General features: G+C 41.9%; 1 long non-coding RNA gene across 2 annotated transcripts; it reads left to right on the top strand.

The window, feature by feature from the left end:
* The first annotated feature begins 7438 nt into the window (after window positions 1-7438).
* LOC125946253 (uncharacterized) lies at window positions 7439-13099 on the top strand. 2 transcript variants are annotated; one of them, XR_007467495.1, is made up of 4 exons: window positions 7439-7619; window positions 7804-10193; window positions 11502-11589; window positions 12548-13099. It is a non-coding gene; the product is annotated as an uncharacterized LOC125946253 (long non-coding RNA). The 2 variants fall into 2 exon arrangements; XR_007467494.1 differs by having other exon boundaries at window positions 7439-10193.
* Window positions 13100-13805: the final 706 nt, after the last annotated feature.

Below are 13805 nucleotides of genomic sequence, written 5' to 3'. Positions count from 1 at the left end.
GGGGCGGCATTTTTTACTGGCTGCCACTGAGTATGTGGCGGCTGCGCGCGGTCGCGTGGCCATATCTCAAGAGCGATGTAGTTGGGGGCAGAGTCTAGATGCGTCGGCGGCTCGTAGCTTTGAGCGAGCTGTGTCTTCTCGGCGGTCAGTTTGCGTTGAAGCGATAGACAACACGCAAGTCGCTTCGCTCACTGGTGCTGGCGCGTTTACTCACGCCAGCGTTTTGACAGCGAGTGACCACGGTCATCGAATGTGATGTGTTGATGTTTGCTGTGCGCGCTGACACCATACTTGTTAATTTAGTTAGCAAGCGAATGTTTACAAGTTGATATGGCTGATAAAAGTACTATCCTTACTTCATATGGCTCTCTGCTAATTTGCTATCGCAATCGATGCTTCACCTTTCAGGCGAAACTGCGACTTTTTTTAGTCATGATTATGCCACCGTTGCCATGCCATCGCCGTCTTTGTGTCGTCGTCAGGCAGTCGCTATCATACACCCGTTGTCATAGCATCGTCGTCAAGCCGTCGCGGTTGTGCCATACCATTGTGCCATAGTCGTCACCATACCATCGTGGTCATGGCCGGCCCTGGCGCGTGAATTTCGCAACAAGCGGGCCAATCTCGGAGGCAGTATATGTTGCATTTACAAAAAAAAATCTCAGAATGATCACTACAATTTCTCAATAGAGGTGTATTCAGCAATACGTCGGGTCGCTACATTGCTTCAATGATATAGCCGCGTTAACGTCGAGAGCGTTCGTGAGATGGGTTCTGTAAGAGTTTTTTTTTTTTTTTTTTTTTTTGCGAATGAGGCACACATTTAAAAAAAATCGAACAAGAAAGAGTGCGACATTGCAACACGTGTGCGAAACTTGCGCTATCCATTTTTGTATTATTTTAAAGTTCCCAGTCATGGCATTCAGGAACGTAAGCTCATTTTAAGCTGTGTTTGCCAATGTGACAGTCTCCAGTTCATAACGAAGACTATTACTATCTTATGGTGCTGCTGTGAGGGTGCGCCAATGACGTCTATGCACAGTGTACTGACGTAGGGTCACCAAGCTTTTGGGCCACCAGGCATTTGGATCGAGCGAAGGAAGCAGAGACGTGGACATTTTTTTTTTTACTTCGTTTCAGAATTCACAGCCAAAGCAAAGATTTTGCATGTATGTAGAACTGGTTGCGTCGCCCACACTTTGCCTGTGTGGAATGACTTCCGTCTCCCGAGCAACCTCACAGGAATGAGCCGAGCACTAATGCCGCTCGCACTGTTCCCGCTTGCTCTTCTATACATGTACGCTCTTCTGCGCCCCATACTTGCTGAGATTATTTTTATTCTTAGTTATCCTTATTCTTATTCTTATTTCTATATTATTTCGACTCTGCTGGGGGTATAGTCACACAAGTCCTTGTAGACTTAGGCCCGTTTCTGTGTATTGCTTCTTGTGGTGTCTAAGTAAAGATTATTATTATTATTATTATTATTATTATTAGTAGTAGTAGTAGTAGTAGTAGTAGTAGTAGTAGTAGTAGTAGTAGTAGTAGTAGTAGTAGTAGTAGTAGTTGGAGTTGTTGTTGTCGTCGTCGGGATGATGATGATTGTTTATGGACTCTCCTGTGAATCTCGCAAATATTTTGCGTGGAATATCTTCCACGCAAAAAAAAATACTCATTTACAATGCTTTATTCTTAAGTCATTTAAACTACTGCTGTCTAGTATGGGGCACCGCATCAAAAACTAATATACACTGTCTCTCCATCTTGCAGAAAAAAATAATACGCTTGATATGTAATAAGCCGTACGATGCTCCTACTCAGCCACTATTCACAACACTTAATCTACTTAAAATTCAAAATCTCTTTCAACACCGTTTGGCACTGACGTATCGCAAGGAGCTCAAGCACGCGGTAAGCGGAATCCGAAACATAGCTTGCCTACACGAACATGTCACAGCCTATGACACTAGGACACACGAACAATGGAACATTCCGCACTCAAGAACGAATTATGGTCAACAAATGCTTCGACATACACTTCCGACTCTACTCAATAACCTCGCCATACGAGAAATAGACCTTCTGCCCATATGCAGCCTGCACAGCTACTTTCAGTCGAACTAATCCTTGTTAATCCTTGTTGTTTAATGAGTTTGTTTCATATACAATACTGTATGACCTTTCCCCCCTTTATTTGCTTTAGTCTATGCTGCACTGAATATAGTGCTATTTTTTCCCCTGTTTTCGCATAATAAGACTTTCTTTATGTAATCTATAATGCTCATGTATAAATTCAATATCACCTTGTTAATGCAGACTACTTGTTTTTCTAATTGTTAAAGTGTATTACTACCTGTCTCGTATACACATTTTTTTTTCTTCTTTTTTGACACCTTCCGATTTATTTACTCACATGTGAGCGCCCGACGCCCTCTGTTGCCTTTGATGGGTTTTTGGGCTGTTCAAGTTGCCTGCGCGCAACTTTTTATCCAGAACCCCACCATGTAATTCTTTTCATGGGAAATAAATTATTATTATAAATTATTATAATCGAGGTGGCGACAAACAAGTACCTATTCGGTGTTAGCTATTTACATGTTACCATTCTCTCCGCTTTACCTCGTAAAATTATACCAGTGTCTGTGACGATCCCGTCCCCAGGACTTGCCTATTTTAAGTCTTTTTTTTTTTTCACCAATACTCGCACCGTCTCTTGCTGACCTGCACCTCTGACCAGTTCAAGCTCCCATGAGCTTTCACCTCCAGCGCATTTCCGGAAGGTTCCATACGGCTCCGGCAGGATGGACATCTGCGCACATGTATTGAGTCGTCTCCGGACATTTTCTGAAGCAGACACGTGTCTCATCCTGTTGCGAACATTGGCTCCTGTATGTTCTCGCCCTCAGGTAGCCATTCAGCCTAAATTTTCTTTCCTGATTTCTTCTTTGTCATCTTTGTACATCTCCCTGGCCTTTCGTGGGAAGATCTGGGCGACCGCAAGCAATCCGCCATCTATCGTGATCACCAGGAATGTTCCAGACAACGAACATGCTCATTTGCGAGTACCAAGCTCGGCTATTCAGCAGGCAACCGCAAGATCTTAGGATGTGACTTGGCATGGGCTCGCATACTAAAGGTATTCGGGCGGCTGCAGGGAAAATTAATTATTTCGTCAACTTTATCCTGTCCCGATATCGTAACAGCTCACTACTGCAAAGGACGGTGTCCAAGCGAAATCTCGTCGCTTCTGCCGCGTAATTTATCACTTTTGCCGTGTATCTCGTTTGCTAAAGCATCTACGGCAGTGGGGCGGGCGCCCCCTAGCTGCAGGGTAAGGATCGTGCAACAGCATCAAGAAAGCCATGCGATACCTATTCTCATATTTTTTTTTCCTGTCAGAAGATTCGTAACGTTTCTATTAATGTTGGTGTGACAAACATCGCGAAGTTAACGTTTTATCGTTCGAGACAGCTTCGTCGTCATAAATCATGTCCACTTCGAGCTATTTCGAAAGGGCGTCTTTCCCAAAGCTCACAGTATAGGATACAAAAAAAAAAAAAAGATTGCGTATCGTGAGTGCTGCAGGATCTTTGACAGCTCGTGGCAGGACAAACGAGGCGGGACAGTCATTTTTCAGTCTTGACAGCCGGTGGACACACGCTGCTATCGAGGCCATCCCGGGCACCACGCATAACTTTTCCAGAGATTGCTCCAAACGAAGTGTATGTATACGCTCTAAACCAGCCCGCTGGTTCCACGCCAGGCGTATAGAAACAAGGCGGAACCATTTCCGAGATTGCTTTCTCTCTTCTGCTCCGGCAAAGAACGTATGGTAACGTCCTACATAACCATGTGTCTATGGTTATCTCGCGATCTAATCGCTTTTCTCGTATTCGCAAGTATAGTCAAGAGTCGGCACCGCTTGTGATGTTGCTGTTAGCGCGAGATAATCTCACAATTAGTACTTTTATGATCATTGCTGTGCAGCGATTGGGTCGTTAGCCAGGCCACAAGCGAAGCGGTTATACGGCCAACTGTATACATGCATATCCTCGGCGACGACTTTAACGAGGCGTTCCGTACCGCCAACGAAAGGTCGGACGTACCGGGGTTAAATTAAACGAATTCAATTCACTTAGCTGTAACCATGGCGTCTTTTGTTATTGTGTCGCTGTATATGCTCCCATTGCTTTTGCTTTGATGTGATAATGATATCTGAGACATGGTATGCAGATGACAGTGTGTTCACTTTACCAATGTATCAGACGTATTTTGTTAACCGTCCAAGTGGACGTAGAGGCGGTGGTGTCTCGGTGCTTGTACGTTCGGATCTCGAATGCCACTTGATTCCTGAGTTTTCTTTTATTTCTGATAATTGCGAAGTGCTCTCTCTCCGTTCCAACCGAACCGTATTTTCTGTTGTCTACCGCCCTCCAAATGGTGTTGCATCGGAGTTTATAAATTGTTTAGATAGTCTTCTTCAGTATGTCAATGAAAATAATTACACTATGTTTTGTGGTGGAGACTTTAACATTGATATATTGGGTGATAGTGCACTGCGATTTGACTTTGATGTCACGGTGTCTTCTAATGCATGTGCACATGTGATTACTTTGCCAACTCGCGTTACACAACAGTCGGCGACACTTCTTGATACATTTATAACGAACGTCGAATTATCAATGACAAAATCTGGTGTTGTTTGCTGTGACCTCAGCGATCATATGGGAATATTTTTGTGTGCGCTGAAGCAAACGAGTAAACGTCCATTACAGTGCGCTCGATACTATCAGTCAATAACAGATAACAGCCTTGAATCGTTTCGTGCTGTTATACGGAATGCGTCATGGGATGACGTATACTGCGCAGTAGAAGCGGATACTGCATAGGAAACATTTATTAATAATTTTAAAGCATTATACTCTGAGCATTTCCCAATGAAGAGGGCATCACGACGAAAGAAAATTCGGAAGCCCTGGATAAGCCCTTTTTCGCTTCATCGCATCAGTGTTAAAGACCAGCTTTATAAAAGATTTATCAAAACTAGAGACCTTTCAACGCTATCGGAATACAAGGCGTATAGAAATAAATTGAACAAGGATATTAGAGCTGCTAAGACGCAGTATTATGCGGACATTTTTCAGCGCAGATGATGATGATGATGATGATGATGATTAATTGGCATCCCCTTTGAAACGGGGCGGCGACAAATAGTCACCTAGCCTGCTTGATTTAATCAGGTATACTATACATGTTCTTTATCTTGCATTTTTGTATACCTATCATTATTTTTCTTTTTCAAAAATTTACCTTGTACCGCAGCCTATGATTTTAAGAGATCAGGTCGCATCCATATTTTCCCTACTTTTTTTCCACCAGTACTCTAATCGTCTCTTGCTGATCTCTACGGCTGATCTGTTTATGTTTCCTTCCACTTTAAACCCAAGCGCTTCTGGGAGTTGCACGTTACCTACGGTTCTCGCTGGGTGGATCCCGTCGCATTCCATTAGGATGTGCTGAGTGGTCTCTGGATCTTTACTGCAGCATACACATGTCTCATCTAATTCCGAATATTTGTTCCGATATGTTTTCGTCCTTAGGCAACCGGCTCGAGCCTCAAATAGCAAGGCACTGCCCTTTGTGTTATCGTGCAGATTTTCCCTTCTAATTTCTTTCTTCTCATTCTTGTAAATCTCCATTGTCCTTTTCGTTTCCATTCTTTGCATCCAATTCACGGTCTCTATTTCTCTCACTTTCTTTCTGATGACCCCTGGTTGTCTATTTACAGTTTCGATTATCCTGTACTTGGTTGCCAACTTCCTTGAACTCTTCCTCCATTCTGTGTCCACGCTTTTCATGTAGAGATACTTGTGCACTTTAGCCGCCCATTTATTTTCATCCATGTTCCTGAGCCTTTCTTCAAAACTAATTTTGCTTTGTGCTTCTCTGACTTCAAAAGAGGCCCAACCCATGTCTCCATGCACTGCCTCATTTGTCGTATTACCGTGTGCTCCCAAAGCCAACCGGCCTACTGATCTTTGGTTAACTTCCAAACCCGCCAATATATCCGATTTTAAGCATATAATGGCATTTGCGAATGTTAGCGCTGGCACCATTACTCCTTTCCAGATTCCACGCACCACCTCATACTTATTGTGGCCCCACAGTGCTCTGTGTTTCATTAATGCTGCATTCCGCTTCCCTTTTATTTTCAGATTATCTTGGTGCTTGCTTGAGTAATTCTTTCCTTCGTTTATGTGTACGCCGAGGTACTTATATTGCTTCACTATGGGTATTACTTGCTGTTGAATTGACACCACGAAGTTACTCGTGTGCTCATTAAAGATCATAATCCCTGATTTCTCTGTGCTAAACTTAAGGCCTAGATTTGTCGCTGCGTTCCCACAGATATTCGTAAGTATCTGTAAATCTTTTTTATTGTCCGCTAGTAGCACAATGTCGTCTGCGTACATCAGTCCAGGGATCTTCTGTTGCACCATTTGTCCATTACGCATGTAGGATAAATCAAAACCTAATTCGCTGTTTTCCAGTCGTCTTTCTATGCCCTTGACGTAAAGCGTGAACAACAATGGTGACAGAGGGCATCCTTGCTTCAATCCTTGGTGAATTCCCACCATTTCATTTCCTTTTCGGCCTTCCCATGCCACTTGTACTTGGTTGTCTCGATATATCTCCCTCAGCAGCTCCACGAAATCGTCATCTATGCCTTCGTATTGAAGAATATCCCACAACAATTCCCTGTCTACGTTGTCATAAGCTCCTTTAATATCTAGAAATGCTATCCATAAAGGTCTTTTCTGAGCTACTGAAATCTCTATGCACTGAGTTAGTACAAACATATTGTCTTCTAAGCGTCTGCCTGGCCTGAACCCATTCTGTAGTTCCCCCAATACACCGTTTTCCTCCACCCACTTCGACAGTTCTAATTTTATGGCTTGCATTGCCATTCTATATATCACCGACGTTACTGTAACTGGCCTGTACGAGCTCGTCTTATCCTTATCTCCTTTGCCTTTGTAGATAAGATTCATCTTGCTTTCACGCCATCCAACGGGAATATTCTTTGTTCTAATCACTTGCTCTATGGCATTAGTCAGCAGTGCCTTGCTTTTTGGACCGAGGTTTTTGATTAGCTGTATTGGGATTTCATCGGGTCCTGCTGCCGTGTTGTTAGGGACATTTTCTGCTGCCTTTTTCCAATAAAAGCTTTCTATGCTGAATTTTCATCTCTCAGGCCTCTCTGTTGTTGCTGGATCTGTTGTCTGAACTATGCTTTTTCTCGTACCGAAGTTATGCCTGATAACGTCTGTGATGTACCGCAGCGCATCATCGCCTTCATAGATGTTACCGTCTTCATTCCTTAAAGCCGTTTGCGAGTTTCTAGTTGGAGCTCCGAGTGCTTTTATATGGTTCCACCCTTACAAAAATGAGTTTAGACTGTCTGTAGAATGTCTATAGACTTCTTCTAGACAACTTTGCCTTTCTATAGATTTGTTCTTTTGTTGATAAATAATCTATAGACTGTCTATAGACAAAAGTTGATAAGATTTTTATTTCTTTTTGTCTACTCGCATTCTATAGACAGTCTATAGAAAAAAGTCAATAAGGTGTTTGTTTCTTCTTGTCTACTTGCTCTCTATAGACTATCTATAGAAAAAAGTCGATATAGACTCTATTTATTCTTGTTCATTCATTGTCTATAGACTGTCTATAGACAAAAGTTAATAAGATTTTTATTTCTTTTTGTCTACTCCCATTCTATAGTCGGTCTACAGAAAAAAGTCGATAAGATGTCTGTTTATTTTTGTCTACTTCCTCTCTATAGACTATCTATAGCAAAAAGTCGATACAGTTTCTATTTATTCTTACTCATTCATTGTCTATAGACTGTCTATAGACAAAAGTTAATAACATTTTTATTTCTTTTTGTCTACTCCCATTCCATAGTCGGTCTACAGAAAAAAGTCGATAAGATTTTTGCTTATTTTTGTCTACTTCCTCTCTATAGACAACCTATAGAAAAAAATTCGATACGGTCTCTATTTATTCTTGTCCATTCATTGTCTATAGACTGTCTATATACAAAAGTTAATAAGATCTTTGTTTCTTTTTGTCTACTGCCATTATATAGTCGGTCTACAGAAAGAAGTCGATAAGTTGTTTGTTTCTTATTGTGATCTTCCACTCTATAGACTACGTATAGACCAAAGTCGATACCGTGTCTATTTATTGTTGTTCATTCTGTGTCTAAGGACTGTCTATAGGCGACAGTCGATAAGGTGTTGATTATTTTGTATACGCCCGGTTTATAGATTTTCTATAGGCGAAAGTTGATAAGGTGTCTACTTTTATCTATTCCCCGTCTATAAATTTAGTCTTGACAAAAGTCGTTAAATTGTATTTTTTGTCTATATTAGCGGTCTATACGCCGTTTATATGCAAAATTTTTTCTGTTTGCTATTTCTTTAGCCGATGCCAGTTTATAGAATGTCTACAGAGAAAAGCAATAAAGGTCACCATGGCATCTCTGTCATTTAATTACGCAGTCCTTAATTGTTATTTTACCAGATGATTAGGTGTTTAAGAGTGTGCTAGCTCGCCGAGTTTCATCCAGTATTGCACTGGTTGTTAACATGTAACCTCTGGGCCCGGCACCTATAGTTAGTCGGGAATGCATCCCCAACGATAATTTTTCCTTGCGAACCACACGGAGGCGGCATATATACTTCTATGTGATTGAAATTATTTTTAATGGCTTCCTATATCCCCCCCCCCCCCCCCGGTGAAGGCTATAGGGTGGGATATCACCAAAGATCATGTTAACTCGAGCGAACAGACCGTATACCGATTGCGGTATGCTGTGAGATGAACTAAAGGACAGGCGATATTGTAAAAGTGTTATTGCTTCAGGTTTACTTGCCGTCTATAGACAAGAGTCGTTAAACTCGGCCCAACCCGTGTACGCTGTAACCAAGCGGAGTTACAGGCGGATAATACGGAGCTACGTTTGATATAAGCCACTGGGATTGAATATACTGCTGACATTTCTTTAAAGCCTTCTTGTAGAGTTTATTATAGACATGGTGTATATACTTCCGCATTTGTTCACCACATTATATGACCTCCGTAGTCGCTCTCGGCAATCCCAAGACAGTCTTTACAGTTGTTTTTCATAGCATTACTTTTGCGGCAGTAAAATAAAGAAAGTAAAATGCCGATCCAATCATGTAAATAGGGGTTATGAATGCCAGTTTTAGCGAGAAGCGGATTACAAACAGGCATCATGCTAACAGCACAGAGACTTGTAATGTGTACAGCTGACAACGCAGAATTTGCTAGTGTGCGATGAACCGATGTCGTGTATGTGGTGTGCGCCTTATGTGTCGTCTGATTCTCAAATACTCTTTAGGTTCTCCCCATATCTAGGCTGCATCACCAACATCGGGTGGTTTTTCGCAGACTGATATCCCGCGCTATAAATTCATTAAAGCTTCTCGTTCACTTACAATGTGCGCTGATACTCTGAGCCCACCCAGTCCTTTCCAGGCGCTATATGCCTGTGCGGCCGAGCATATGCGTACGTCATTAGTGTATTGATTGCTTTGACATATCACCAGAACAGACTGCACTAACATGTGCGCAGCTAGGTATCCCATTTGGCGGTACGTTGAAAGCTATGCTAGAAATGCACTACATTACTCATCGTCGCTGGCCATAATGCTAGCGCCTGACGTGCGTGCTAACGGTTTTTACAAACACTGCGTTCATCCAAGTGTGCACTCCTGCTCCATGCGATAGCCCACAGCGCTTGTAATACAGCGCGCCAAGGCATTTCCTTCTTCCATGGAAACAACTGAAAAATGGAAGGTTAAAGCAACCGGTTTCGCGCGCATGGAACGCAGAGAGAGAGAGAGAGAGAGCGACAATAAAAAAAAAGAAAAGAAACGGGCAAAGGCGCTCAGATTTCTCGGAGCACGTACGCCGTCGCCGGCTGCAGCGCCTGCGCATGCGCAGCGGCAGCAACGGCGGCGCGCCATCTCTCCGCGTCGATTTGAATTCTCAACGGCTGCGCCAGGCAAGTCAACGCTTGTTGCTGCTGGTGAGCTGCCTGCACCTTGGTGTCTGTGTATTCGTCTCGACTTTGTGGCATCACACGTCAACTACACTGAACGGTAAGTTTTAGCGAAGATGTTTTCCGTCACTAGCTCATGACTAGGTGAGCGTATTTCGTAGCGCGAACCGGCTGCATGTAATGTAGGCGACTCGGGCGTAGTGTCGGTTTGTCGTTTGGTTTGTAAACGCGCTCGGGTTCTCGATTCTACTATAGGGAATGTTTAACGGCAAGCGATCGCTCGCGCTTGTTCATTTCACCGTCATTGTCAATGTCCGTGAAAAAGGAAATACACCATGTTTAACGTGGATACTGAGCAGAAATAAGCCCGGATTGTGTGTGTTAAGCGGCGTACTGTGGGCAGGTCTCGTTTTGTGGCGCTCGATCGGCGGCCATAAACGCTGCGCTGCCTGTCTAATAAAACTCATCTAAAGCGCTTTATGCATATACCTCGAAATTGTGCTAGAGTGACGAATTGTCTAAAAGAGACGTACTATCGCGATGGAAAGAAACGCGAACAGCGGAGCGCGTGGCCGAAGCATAACTGAAGGCATAGTGCGCGCCGTCCAGTCATCACCATGGACATGCGCGCATGTCCGGTTTGATTGCTCTGTGCGATGATGCACCCCCTATACTGCGATATTTTTGTTTCTGTTAGTACAGTTTGCGCTCTCATCATTACTGCGACGTCACCTTTTGTCGTTTTCAAATAAAAGAGAAGTAAAATAGAAAGAAAATATCGCAATATAGGGGGTGCATCATCGCACAGCGCAATCAAACCGGACATACGCGCCTGTGAATGGTGATGACTGGACGGCGCGCACTATACATTCAGTTATGCTTCGGCCACGCGCTCCGCTGTTCGCATTTCTTTCCATCGCGATAGTACAGTTGAATAAATGCTAGCGTACTCAGATGAAAGGCCGTGTTTGCGGGTCATGCATCAGCAAGCCGCGTGTGCTGCCGTTTTCGTAAGTCAAAAGTCGGAGTATTTATGGGGCTCCTGGCAACCAGTATAAATATATATAACCGCAAAAGCTTTCAGAGCACGAAACTCGCGATAAGCTCAGTCAATCGCAGCTTCGCAACTTAACCGAAAGAATTGGAGAACAATAAATTAGTGGCTCGGGGAAGCAGGCTTTACACGTTTGAAACTGAAGCCATTGGGTTTGAGGAGAGTTTGAAGATTTTCTGTGCTGTGCTCGTGTTGCCATGAATTACGAACTTCGCCAAGCCCTTGTCAGCTTATTAAACAAGTGATTCAACTCAGCTGAATCTAATAGTGCATTTCAAGTGACTGACGTGTCATTCTTGATAATTACAGTTATGCAAGCATTAAACCACAATATTTTTTATTGCCCCTAAACAGCGGGTGTCATAGACTGCCAGGGAATTTTCATGAAAACAGCCAGGGAAAGCTTGGAAAAACATCAGGGAAATTGAAAATGACAACATAGGTATGCTGTCTTGTTATTTCCATACAACGTTTCCAGAGAATCGCTGTCTTAAACATATTTTTGAAGCATTTCAACTCCCCCAAAAAATTACAAATTGGTATCATTTTCTGAAAAAGAAATGAAAGTGAAGCATGCTGACATGGGGGGGGGGGGGGACATTTCTTACTCAATCTTTTTGCATTGCCTAAGTGTCCTGAACCTCGAAACTCTAGAAAAATATATCTATGTTATAGAGCGCCTTCAATTATTCACTGTGATAGCATTCATTGTAATGACAGTTTCAGTTTTGTTTCCCAGGAGGTGCATATGTGTCGTGCCACAACACAGAAAGTGCTCACGGGGTATTTCTGGTGCTCATGTGGTATACCTAACTTGCAACCGTGTCAGCATGCCCAAAAGATATGATTATCTATAGGAAACTAAGTGACCATATCAACACAATCAATCCATCTGCCTTCTATTGAAGTTATGGCCAATGATGTATCAGTTAAGAGTATGAGAAAGACATTTAAATGTGTATTAAGGAAAATAAATTACAATCTTTGTCATGATACGTTCAATACTCCAGTCACTCATCTGAGCATATTATTCCGCACGGGTATATTTAATTACCAGCCAAAAATGTAAACAGTCCAACTGTGTAGCCTAGTTTCAGCAATTAATATAGAGATCATTTGGGTTAATTAAGTACATTAATGTGTCATATGGGCTTGTCATAAAATGTAACATACTGTTGCTGGCGCCAGCAGCAATTGTAACAGTTTAATTGTTCATCATACGGTAGAGTGAAACATGCGATGGTACTGTTTTGTATTGACAAGCAGCCATTAGGCATAGTTAAAGAGTAATAAGGATTGACTTAAGTGGTTTGAGCGAATATATTAAGCTGCTTTATGAACGTACAAAGAATACACATTTGTTATTTTTGCCTCACATTGTTGTATCTACATATTTGCAGCATGCACCTGCAGCACCTTCGGAACGGCTGACACGAAGGTCAAGGCCAGCCAGGCAACCGTGCTTGCCAAGGGGAAGCAGCTTTAAATATGTAAATATTCTCTTTTGATGATAGCATAAGACATGCATTTTAATAAATTAATGTATTATATTGTTCAATAAAAACAGTTAATTCAATATCGGTGCACTTGTTTTCTTTTTTGCACTACATGAGTCTGCACTTGTGGAATTGCTTGAAATATTTCTTTCTGCTACATATGAGAGTACAGCTGGTTCAGGATCATTATTAATCTATTAACATGAATGCATAAATGCAGATGGGAAGCAACAGGTGCACATGCATAATATACGTTCAAAATTGTGTTGCCGCCATATGTAAACAAAAATTTTAACTACCTTGTAGATAGATTTCATTCAAGCGAATGCATTGCATGCGACTAAACTTTCTTCAATGTGCAATTACACAAATGCTCATGCAGCTTTACATAATGATTCACGGCTGCATACATTTTAGATTTTTGACTGCTTCCATCTGCATGCATGCTTTTCTATGTACAGTTCCCTATGTATGTTCCCATATGCATACTGGATACAATAAATTTTTATAAACATTTCCAATAAACTGCTTATTAGCAAACCCCAGCAGCGAGTGTTTATGGAATAACATTGCCTGCCGAAACATAGTTAGAAAAATGTGGTGTATTATCTAGTATATATGAAAGGTTAAAAACAACACGGTGCAAGATATATGATCATAAAAAGACCTGAAGGTCAGACCTCTGAATTCAAGGCCGAATGCACGCCATAGGTCTTAAAATCGGATCTTATTGCACCGTCTTTTCTTAATATTATTTTTCATTGAACATCTTCAGTAAATTTAAGTTAGCTGGGACACCCTGTAAAATTGTAAGGCTGAAGTCTATGAATTAACTATAGACTGATCTACAGGAACTCTCTGTAGGTAGACTACCACATTCTAGAAAAAGTGTAAGGCCATAAGTCCATAGACAGACTATAGACCGGTCTATAGGAATAGTTTATACGTCTATAGACATTTCATAGACTTATGTCTACAAAAGTAAAACTATATAAGCCTATAGACTTTTTGTCTATAGACACTCTGCAGACATTTGTCTACAAAAGTGAATTTTCATTGATCTATAGACTGTCTATAGTCAGTCTATAGACTCAGACATTTTGTAGACTGGTCTAGAAAAAGTGTATGGCCATAAGTCCATAGACTGTCTATAGACTGGTCT

Source organism: Dermacentor silvarum, chromosome 6, assembly GCF_013339745.2.
Source record: "Dermacentor silvarum isolate Dsil-2018 chromosome 6, BIME_Dsil_1.4, whole genome shotgun sequence".
In the NCBI taxonomy this organism is placed as follows: domain Eukaryota; kingdom Metazoa; phylum Arthropoda; class Arachnida; order Ixodida; family Ixodidae; genus Dermacentor; species Dermacentor silvarum.
The sequence above is the reverse complement of the archived record's forward strand: the minus strand, read 5'-3'. Positions and strand labels throughout refer to the sequence as shown.